Raw genomic sequence first — 12,194 nt, forward strand, 5'->3', positions numbered from 1 at the left:
TGTTATTTTGGTTTGGATTAGAGAGAAATTAACTGGTTTATGCGTTTTTCAGCATTTTGTAATTGTTGGTTTGTTTTTGGAACAGAAAGATAAGGGAATCGGCGTGTCCCCCAGTGTTTTTTTTATAACACATCGATTCTTGTGTTTATAGCCGGTAATAGGAACACGTGGAGAACGGTATTAGTATCCACATGTTGGACGCCGAAATGTGCGTCCTCTATACACGGGAAAGAGGGGGAGGGATTCCGGTGGTGGTAAATAAGTGTTTTGAATCAGCGTATTTCCCCTGAGTATTAACTCATGCACTGCTATGTGAGATGCCGGAAAAAGGAACGTACGAGGAACGGTTTGTATTCTACGTTGGACGTCTAAGTGTGTCCTTATTGCATAACAGGGAGGAGGGAAAAAGGGTTCAGTTGGAGCCGGCTGGTCCAATTAGAGCACTGTATACTCTGTTCAAGAAGAGATTGTTTTTAGTATGAGCTGAGAACGCTGTCGCCCTAGTTACAAAAAAAAAAAAAAAGCGGGAAAATATATAAAAGATTGTAAAAAGTTGTGTAAAATCGTTGGACTACCACTAGATGGCAGGCTGCAACCCATGTACTGAAGTTCAGATTAATCCCCAGTGAGGGTATACTGGAGAACAAAGACCCTATTCACTGTGTGTTGCTGTTTGTAGAATCACTAAATGTCTTTCTCTAGCTGTGCATCATTGTTTTCCTTTAGAAGTCATCATATCTGCTGCTAATCAAATCTTTCCTTTGTATGCTGGGATGCAAATTTACAGGCACTAAAAGTATCCCTGGTTTACTAGGTAGTTCCAGCCACTCCCAGTACACCCAGGGAGTCACAACATGGATGCTACAACTGGAAGTCGGGTGCCTGGAACTTCCTGTGGCAGCCGTCTTGCTACACCCACTGATGGCAGTATACCTCAAAAGCCACGCCCCTTGCAATGGCTCTTTGTTCAAAGCTCTCCACCCATCCCCGGTGGGAGGTGTTTTCTGGTATATATGACTAACACATTTGAATAAGTATAAATAGTATATTTGTTTACTCAGCTATCCAATACATGCAACTCAAAGATAAGTAAGTGAAATTTTTACTGAATTGATAAATAGTCATAGATAAGAATGGAATGTGTCTTTCCCCAATAGTGACGTAAGTTTGGTTTAACCCTTAGAGTTCAGGATTTCCCATTTTTAGTTTACTGTTTATACCTGAATAGGGAATATTAAATTTCATGGGATGTGCGATTTAATTTCTGTGTTTTGTTTTTTAATGGCGATTTATTTGAACAATATATTTTTATTTTGTGACTCTATCACCTTTTCTGTTTTTATGATTATTTCTAAACAATTTTATATATTTTTGCAGGTTAGTCGCCCAGTCACAGCTGTCATTTAATCATGTCTCAGTTATTTCTACTATCAAAGGTTTTTCTTTTCTTCATGGATACAGTGTTTATCATAAGGTTTTAAAGTTCCCCAGCAATGTATATTGTTGTAAGATATACGTTATTTTCAGTGTTTGTTCATTTTAGGTTTTAGTATGTAGCTAATTTATTGCCTGCTGTTTTATTTTTCTTATAGGGAATACCAGTATAAAAACTCTGAATTTTGCCATATTGGTAAATAAACAATTAAACAAGGGGGGAATAAGGTATTAATTATATAACAGTAGAGGGCGCAGCAGGCATATTATTTAGGTTTTGAAGCTGACCTTTTTCCCATAGGCTATGTTTATTAGATTACTATGAGGCATATCTGTTAACTGAAATGGGAAAAATCTTGTCTTATATGTTTATTTGTTTGTTATTTATTTAGTAGTGTTGAGCGAGTATGCTTGTCACTACTCGGTACTCGCGCGAGTATCACTGTACTCGGGCTACTTGGCGGGGACCGAGTAATCTCGCGATACTCGTGCTGTACTCGTGGTCTTCATCCCTGCATGTTGGCGCTCTTTTGGGAGCCAGCCCTCATGCAGGGATTGGCTGGCAGACCACTGCAATGCCACAGCCCTGTTAGTTGTGGAATTGCAGTGATTGGCCGGCCTGCACAGCGTGACCGAGCCTTTATACCGGCGGGCGCGCTGTGCTCTGCACACAGCCATCCAGACAGTCAGTGCAGGGAGAGTGTTGCTGCTTCAGGGAAAGGTTTGCGGCCCTTTATAGTTATTTCCATAGCAGGGCTGCAAACAGTGTGACCAGAAGTCCTTCTCAGGACTAATGTAGTTGTATACAGGCAGGCAGGGTATAGCCAGGTCGGAGTACAGGAGCAGAGTCCTTCTCAGGACTATTGTTGCTGTATACAGGCAGGGCAGGCAGGGTATATAGCCATTCCTAGTGGTGACCGTATACCAGCCTTCATCATATCTGGGGCTAGTGTACACAGTCTAAAACAGTCCTGATAGTGTCAGACTTCTCAGTAATTGTCGCTCCTAAAAAGCTGTTAGGTTCTTAGTGCATCCGTGCGTGCATTTAAAAACCGCACGTGTGCCTGTCGGTGGCAGCGTACAGTTGCACGTTTTGCACAAACTAGTATATAACGCACAAGTCTAGTGAATAATACACGTCAGTCAGCAGTGTCTGATAGTGTCAAACTTCTCAGTAATTGTCGCTCCTAAAAACCTGTTAGGTTCTTAGTGCGTCCGTGCTTGCATTTAAAAACCGCACGTGTGTGGCTGTCGGTGGCAGCGTACAGGTGCACTTGTGTGCATTTTTCACAAACTAGTATATAACGCACAAGTCTAGTGAATAATACACGTCAGTCAGCAGTGTCTGATAGTGTCAAACTTCTCAGTAATTGTCGCTCCTAAAAACCTGTTAGGTTCTTATTGCGTCCGTGCTTGCATTTAAAAACCGCACGTGTGTGTGAGTCGGTGGCAGCGTCAGGCTCCACATTGTCCCTGGATAGAGACGTGCATGATGGCCTGTGAACCTGAAGTGCCCATTGTAAGGAAGTGGGTCTATTGTAGTATACCCTTAGGCAGGGCAGCCAAAAATTTGGAGCCTCCACATTGTCCCTGGATAGAGATGTGCATGAGGGCCTCAAAACATTGTTCCCATTGCAAAGGAGCGGGTCTCCTGTCGTTGTAGTGCCCATTCTGAAAGAATGGGCAAAAAAATTTACCACTGGGGGTATACCTGAAACAACGGCCTAACTATTGTAACGGTCATCATGGTGGCGCATGAGGAGAAGGAGGAGCAGTCCAGAGATTAGCCAAAGTCCAGAAGTGTGTTACCATGGGTGAGTGGAGGTACATGGCAAATTCCCGTTACAAACTTTAAATTCCGCTGTCATTTGCTGGTGGTGTGGTGAAGTCTGGCCCAATCCAACCCTTGTTCATCTTGATCAGAGTCAGCCTGTCAGCATTTTCAGTTGACAGGCGGGTGCGTTTATCTGTAATGATTCCACCTGCGGCACTATAAACACGCTCTGACAAAACGCTAGCGGCAGGGCAGGCCAGGACTTCCAAGGCGTAGAGAGCCAATTCATGCCACGTGTCCAGCTTGGATACCCATTAATTGTAAGGCACAGAGGAATGTCGGAGTACAGTTGTTCGATCTGCAAGGTACTCCTTGAGCATCTGGGCAAACTTAGGATTTCTTGTGGCACTACCCCGCACCTCAGGGGCTGTGGTATGTGAGGGGCTGAGAAAACTGTCCCACATCTTAAAGACTGTTCCCCTACCTCTGGCGGATTGGACTTGTGCCCCTCTCGGCTGTACGCCTTGGTTGTCCACTGATTCCTGACCTATGCCGCTAGCGTTTTGTGAGGGGAATGCTTTGCCTACTTCCGTGACTATGGCCTTCTGGAACTGCTGCATTTTGCCTGACCTCTCCGCCTCGGGAATAAGAGACATAAAGTTCTCCTTTTAGCGTGGGTCTAACAGTGTTACCAACCAGTAATGATTGTCGGCCAAGATGTTCTTAACGCGAGGGTCACGAGACAGGCAGCTTACCATAAAGTCAGCCATGTGCGCCAGACTCTTAACAGCCATCACTTCAGTATCCTGACCAACACGATGACTGAACATGTTGTACTCCTCCTCCTCCTCATCATCATCTACCCTGTCCTCTGGCCAGCCACGCTGAACCGAGTATATGATTGCATGTCATATCCTCAATTTGGCCGGAGAGTTGCTCCATGTCTTCATCCTCCTCCTCGTCATAGTCCTCCACTGCACGTTGTGATGAGACGAGGCTGGGCTGTGTGTTATCACCCACACCCACTACTGTTTCTTGCTCCAACTCATCGCGCTCCGCCTGCAATGCATCATGTTTGTTTTTGAGCAGAGACCATTTTAGAAGGCAGAGAAGCGGTATGGTGACGCTAATAATGTCGTCATCGACGCTCACCATCTTGGTGGAGTCCTCAAAGTTTTGGCGGATGGTACATAGGTCGGACATCCATCTCCACTCCTCAGGTGTTATGTGTGGAGTTTGACCCATTTCCCGACGGCTTAGGTGATGCAGGTACTCAACAACTGCCCTCTTCTGCTCACATATCCTGACCAACATGTGCAGAGTTGAATTCCAACGCGTGGGGACATCACACACCAGTCTGTGAGCCGGAAGATGCAAATGGCGCTGAAAGCCGGCAAGGCCGGCTGAAGCAGTAGGTGACTTTCGAAAATGTGCAGACAGGTGGCGAACTTTTACCAGCAGATCAGACAGCTCTGGGTATGACTTTAGAAACCGCTGAACCATGAGGTTGAGCACATGGGCCACACATGGACCATGTGTCAGCTGGCCTCGCCTCAAAGCCGCCACCAGGTTCCAGCCATTGTCACACACGACCTTTCCTGGCTTTAGGTTCAGAGGTGTGAGCCAGCGATCTGCCTGCTGTTTCAGAGCTGTCCACACCTCTTCTGCATTGTGGGGTTTGTCACCTATGCAGATTAGCTTCAGCACAGCCTGTTGCCGCTTCGCCGTGGCAGTGCTGCAGTGCTTCCAGCTTGGGACTGGTGTGGAGGGTAAAGTGGATGAGGATGCGTAGGAGGAGGAAGCTGAGGAGCATGACATTCCGGAGCTGTAGAGTGTGGGTGAAACCCTGACTGAGGTAGGGCCTGCAAACCTTGGTGTGGGAAGGACGTGTTCCGTCCCTCGCTCAGACTGGGTCCCAGCTTCCACAATATTAACCCAGTGTGCCGTCAATGAGATGTAGCGGCCTTGCCCACAAGCACTTGTCCACGTGTCTGTGGTTAGGTGGACTTTGGCTGAAACAGCATTGTTCAGGGCACGTGTGATGTTTTGTGACACGTGGTTATGCAATGCGGGGACGGCACACCAGGAGAAATAGTGGCGGCTGGGGACCGAGTAACGTGGGACAGCTGCCGCCATCAGTAGTTAAACTAATCCCAAGCACACAATCAATTGCAACAGGGTAATGCAAAAAGTGATTTTTATTATAATTATGCAAGCAAAAAGAGAATGCCACTACCGAAAAAGCAAAGACAAAGTCAAGCCAACGTTTCGGCCTTCACAAGGCCTTTGTCAAGGACTTGCGTGTATCAAGGAATGATGGGTATAGACGGATTAGACGTCAAATGGGTGAACCACTGGTAGGGCGTTCTGCTTACAAAGATGCCTGCTGCCTGCACCTCTGGGACCCTGTCCCCTTGCCCCTGTGCCCTGTAAGGCACTTCCTCCATCTACCCATTCACCTTTCATGCCTCCTTGATTCTGGCAAGTTGTTCTTTGTAAGCAGAACGCCCTACCAGTGGTTCACCCATTTGACGTCTAATCCATTCTATACCCGTCATTCCTTGATACACGCAAGTCCTTGACAAAGGCCTTGTGAAGGCCGAAACGTTGGCTTGACTTTGTCTTTGCTTTTTCGGTAGTGGCATTCTCTTTTTGCTTGCATAATTATAATAAAAATCACTTTTTGCATTACCCTGTTGCAATTGATTGTGTGCTTGGGATTAGTTTAACTACTGTAACATTTTTCCCTTTAAGCACCTCCCCCATACCCGCAGTTGAGCCCAGCTCTATTCTGAACTTAGCTGCCGCCATCAGGTCACGGAATGCTTCTGTCTCCACCAGCCTAAAAGGCAACATTTCCAGTGCAAGCAGTCGCGAAATGTTAGCATTTAGAAGTGTGGCATGTGGGGCGTTGGCAGTGTATTTGCGCCTGCGTTCAAAGGTTTGCTGAATGGATAACTGAACGTTGCGCTGGGACAAGGACGTGCTTGATGATGGTGTTATTTCTGCGTGGGCAACTGCAGGTGCAGGGCCGGAGGAGGCTTGTTCGCGGGCAGCATGGACAGGGGATTGGCTCGCATGCACAACAAGCGAAGACGTAGCAGTGACATCAGCAAGTACTGCTCCTCGACTCTGTTGTACATCCCACAAAGTCGGGTGCTTGGCTGACATGTGCCTGATCATGCTGCTGGTGGTCAGGCTGCTAGCTTTGGTACCCCTGCTGATGCTGGCATGGCAGGTGTTGCAAATGGCCTTTTTAGAATCATCTGGAGCCAACTTAAAAAACTGCCAGACTCGGGAAGACCTAACACTTGTACAGGCACCTTGTGTCGTGTTGTTGTTCCGGGGAATGGTTGACTGACTTCTGCCTGGGGCCACCACCCTGCTTCTTACTGCCTGTTGGGATGCTACGCCTCCCTCCCCCTGTGCACTGCTGTCCTCGCTCTGCATATCCTCCTGCCAGGTTGGGTCAGTTACTGGATCATCCACCACGTCATCTTCCTCTTCCGCACCCAGCTCCTCCTCCTGACTTCCTGACAATTGTGTCTCATCATCGTCCACCCCTTGTTGAGACACGTTGCCAACTTCGTGATAACGTGGCTGCTCAAATATTTGGGCATCTGTACATACAATCTCGTCATGACCCACTTCAACAGGAGCTGGCGAGAGGCCAGAATGTGTGAATGGAAACGTGAACAGCTCTTCCGAGTGTCCAAGTGTGGGATCAGTAATGTCCGTTGACGTGTACTCGGCCTGGTGGTAGGAAGGAGGATCAGGTTCTGAAATGTGCGGTGCAGTATCACGGCTACTGACACTTGACCGTGTGGAAGACAGAGTGTTTGTGGTGGTGCCAATCTGACTGGAAGCATTATCCGCTATCCAACTAACAACCTGTTGACTGTCTTGGTTCAAGAGCGGTGTACTGCTGCGGTCCCCAAGAATTTGGGACAGGATGTGCGAGCGAGTAGATGTGGCCCTTTGTTGTGGCGAAATTAGAGCTTGTACACGACCTCGGTCTCTGCCTGCACCACCATCACGTCCACTTCCTTGTTCGTTGCCAACGCCCTTGCGCATTTTGCAATGCTGTGCTGATGTGTATTCACTAGACTTGTGCGTTATATCCAAGTTTGTGCAAAACACACACAAGTGCACCTGAACGCTGCCACCAACAGGCACACACGTGCGGTTTTTAAATGCAAGCACGGACGCACTAAGAACCTAACAGGTCTCTATCCAGGGACAATGTGGAGCCTCCCAATTTTTGGCTGCCCTGCCTAAGGGCTATACTACAATAGACTCACTTCCTTACAATGGGCACTTCAGGTTTACAGGCCCTCATGCACGTCTCTATCCAGAGACAACGTGGAGCCTCCCAATTTTTGGCTGCCCTGCCTAAGGGCTATACTACAATAGACTCACTTCCTTACAATGGGCACTTCAGGTTTACAGGCCCTCATGCACGTCTGTATGCAGGGGCATTGGTGAACCTCACAATTTTGGACTGCCCTGCCAAAGGGCTATACTACAATAGACCCACTTCCTTACAATGGGCACTTCAGGTTTACAGGCCCTCATGCACGTCTGTATGCAGGGGCATTGGTGAACCTCACAATTTTGGACTGCCCTGCCAAAGGGCTATACTACAATAGACCCACTTCCTTACAATGGGCACTTCAGGTTTACAGGCCCTCATGCACGTCTCTATCCAGGGACAATGTGGAGCCTCCCAATTTTTGGCTGCCCTGCCAAAGGGCTATACTACAATAGACCCACTTCCTTAGAATGGGCACTTCAGGTTTACAGGCCCTCATGCACGTCTCTATCCAGGGACAATGTGGAGCCTCCCAATTTTTGGCTGCCCTGCCAAAGGGCTATACTACAATAGACCCACTTCCTTACAATGGGCACTTCAGGTTTACAGGCCATCATGCACGTCTGTATGCAGGGGCATTGGTGAACCTCACAATTTTGGACTTCCCTGGCAAAGGAAAATACTACAAAGACTCACTTCCTCAAAATGGGCACGTTAGACTCAAGAGGCCTTCATGTACGTCTCTTCTCAGGGACATCGGAGTGCCACACAATGTTTTCACATAAAATCTTTCATGTAATCTCAAAAAGTAACATACACCAGCTCTATCTCACTATTGGGTATGTGCCCTTAACATTTCCGCCATGAAAATTCATTTTGGTGTCATTTTGGAAGGTTTTCTGGCGAGTTTGTAAAAATGGCATAAAACTCGGAAAAAATTGTTCACAGCTGTGACTTTTGAGGCCGAGTACACGAGTATCTTGGGATGCTCGGCCCGAGCCTCGAGCACCCGAGCTTTTTAGTACTCGCTCATCACTATTATTTAGTATTGTCAGTCATGTGAAGTATAGATGACCACTAACTGTATTATGGTCAGAGTTAAAGTTATAAGAATGATCTAATCTATATTTCTTTTAGTTTTGTTTTTATAGATGAAACCAGATGGTGGTCGATTCTGCACTGGATATGCTACAGGTTACACAACATGAGGTAGTTAAATTTGAGCCACTCTCCCCTCCTATCAATACAGGAGGCAGTGCATTAAATGCCTCTCTAGATGGGTAGAACAGGAGTGGGTAAGAGTCTTTAGAGGTGTTTGTAGGTTGTAGATCTTTTCCTGTTGTCAAATGAATTAGGTATGCTGAAGAGAAAGTCTAGATCTGAGCACTACAATAGACCCACTTCCTTACAATGGGCACTTCAGGTTTACAGGCCCTCATGCACGTCTCTATCCAGGGACAACGTGGAGCCTCCCAATTTTTGGCTGCCCTGCCTAAGGGCTATACTACAATAGACTCACTTCCTTACAATGGGCACTTCAGGTTTACAGGCCCTCATGCACGTCTGTATGCAGGGGCATTGGTGAACCTCACAATTTTGGACTGCCCTGCCAAAGGGCTATACTACAATAGACCCACTTCCTTACAATGGGCACTTCAGGTTTACAGGCCATCATGCACGTCTCTATCCAGGGACAATGTGGAGCCTCCCAATTTTTGGCTGCCCTGCCAAAGGGCTATACTACAATAGACCCACTTCCTTACAATGGGCACTTCAGGTCTACAGGCCCTCATGCACGTCTGTATGCAGGGGCATTGGTGAACCTCACAATTTTGGACTGCCCTGCCAAAGGGCTATACTACAATAGACCCACTTCCTTACAATGGGCACTTCAGGTTTACAGGCCCTCATGCACGTCTGTATGCAGGGGCATTGGTGAACCTCACAATTTTGGACTGCCCTGCCAAAGGGCTATACTACAATAGACCCACTTCCTTACAATGGGCACTTCAGGTTTACAGGCCCTCATGCACTTCTCTATCCAGGGACAATGTGGAGCCTCCCAATTTTTGGCTGCCCTGCCAAAGGGCTATACTACAATAGACCCACTTCCTTACAATGGGCACTTCAGGTTTACAGGCCCTCATGCACGTCTCTATCCAGGGACAATGTGGAGCCTCCCAATTTTTGGCTGCCCTGCCAAAGGGCTATACTACAATAGACCCACTTCCTTACAATGGGCACTTCAGGTTTACAGGCCCTCATGCACGTCTGTATGCAGGGGCATTGGTGAACCTCACAATTTTGGACTGCCCTGCCAAAGGGCTATACTACAATAGACCCACTTCCTTACAATGGGCACTTCAGGTTTACAGGCCCTCATGCACTTCTCTATCCAGGGACAATGTGGAGCCTCCCAATTTTTGGCTGCCCTGCCAAAGGGCTATACTACAATAGACCCACTTCCTTACAATGGGCACTTCAGGTTTACAGGCCCTCATGCACGTCTCTATCCAGGGACAATGTGGAGCCTCCCAATTTTTGGCTGCCCTGCCAAAGGGCTATACTACAATAGACCCACTTCCTTACAATGGGCACTTCAGGTTTACAGGCCATCATGCACGTCTGTATGCAGGGGCATTGGTGAACCTCACAATTTTGGACTTCCCTGGCAAAGGAAAATACTACAAAGACTCACTTCCTCAAAATGGGCACGTTAGACTCAAGAGGCCTTCATGTACGTCTCTTCTCAGGGACATCGGAGTGCCACACAATGTTTTCACATAAAATCTTTCATGTAATCTCAAAAAGTAACATACACCAGCTCTATCTCACTATTGGGTATGTGCCCTTAACATTTCCGCCATGAAAATTCATTTTGGTGTCATTTTGGAAGGTTTTCTGGCGAGTCTGTAAAAATGGCATAAAACTCGGATAAAATTGTTCACAGCTGTGACTTTTGAGGCCGAGTACACGAGTATCTTGGGATGCTCGGCCCGAGCCTCGAGCACCCGAGCTTTTTAGTACTCGCTCATCACTATTATTTAGTATTGTCAGTCATGTGAAGTATAGATGACCACTAACTGTATCATGGTCAGAGTTAAAGTTATAAGAATGATCTAATCTATATTTCTTTTAGTTTTGTTTTTATAGATGAAACCAGATGGTGGTCGATTCTGCACTGGATATGCTACAGGTTACACAACATGAGGTAGTTAAATTTGAGCCACTCTCCCCTCCTATCAATACAGGAGGCAGTGCATTAAATGCCTCTCTAGATGGGTAGAACAGGAGTGGGTAAGAGTCTTTAGAGGTGTTTGTAGGTTGTAGATCTTTTCCTGTTGTCAAATGAATTTGGTATGCTGAAGAGAAAGTCTAGATCTGAGCTGATGTTATTGGATGGAGATCTCCGCACAGGTGCAGCTGACCAAGAAACAGTGAACGGGCCTAGAGTTGAGGAGTCCTTTACCATGCATAAAGACCATGCCTCGGTGACATCTGTCACGTCAGTGACTTCTGTCACTCCTTGTGTTCTTAAATCCCTACAGGAACAAGCAAAACAACAAGGAATGGAGTTGCAGGGAGCCAGCTGACTGAGGAAGGTCTGTGGACGAAGGGTGGTAAGCTTTCTCTGCCATGAGAGCTCTTGTTAATGATGGCCCAGGTAACATCTGTGAAAGACAATTGTCAGTGTATGCTTTGGTGATGCCAGGGTTCAGTACCCAGGTGGGCAGATTCACCCAGTCTTGTAAGACAAGTGCCTAGCACGAAGTGAGAAAAAACTGTAGAGAGTCCGCAGAAACACCCTGCACCTGCTCTACGCATTTTTTGAGACTGCAAAGGCATGTATATTTTTATATAATTGATTGAATAGTGTGATAAACAGGTGTATTTTCCAATTCCAGATCTTAAATCAGAGCTATTAGCATATGGTCTCCAGTCAGGAGACTGATTGATCCTAAACGACAAGCGAGAAAGAGCCATGAGTCAACATTAGAGGAGCCGATCCAACCACAGACAAATCTATGGATCCACACCTCGCATTGCAGAAGGGTTTATCAACCAGAGCTGCACTGAGCGTCCTGCTCATACTTATCCTTTTCAGAAAACCCTGTACAGTCTTAGACCAGCATTGCCAGAACAGTTTGAAGAGAGGACTTAGAGAACCTTGAGACATGGGAAAGTCCCACTACAAAGGGTGAGGACTCCCCTAGGAGTCCTTGGTCTCAAACCGGTGAAGAAAACCCCTTTCCCCTTTCCGCCCATGCCTCAACGTTCAGTTAGGCAGGTTTTTCAACAGATCTTTCTATCTCTCTTCCTAAGGGAACACAGTACCCTTAGAATTTAGAAATGGCAGAAGTAAGTCTTTAGGGGGGACTGTTGAGGATAAAGAATTGAGTATCCAAAAATACTTGATTCAGCCATTTCATAGACTCAGTTATATAGTTCAGTAGAAGTGAACTAACACACATATTTGTGAATGCTTTTGTTTCTTACTAACATGTATATTGCATATTCAGTGTATTTTCCTTAGACACAGTATATACCAGCACATGTAATTGTAAAGATGGCTGCCATTTCCTGTTTGCACCCAAGACAGATGGACAAAAGAAATTCCTGGAGTCTGGACTGTCCAATCAAAGAGAGGATATGCAGATCTCTCTACGTCATGAA

The sequence above is a fragment of the Anomaloglossus baeobatrachus genome, unplaced genomic scaffold (genome assembly GCF_048569485.1).
Source record: "Anomaloglossus baeobatrachus isolate aAnoBae1 unplaced genomic scaffold, aAnoBae1.hap1 Scaffold_226, whole genome shotgun sequence".
NCBI lineage: Eukaryota > Metazoa > Chordata > Amphibia > Anura > Aromobatidae > Anomaloglossus > Anomaloglossus baeobatrachus.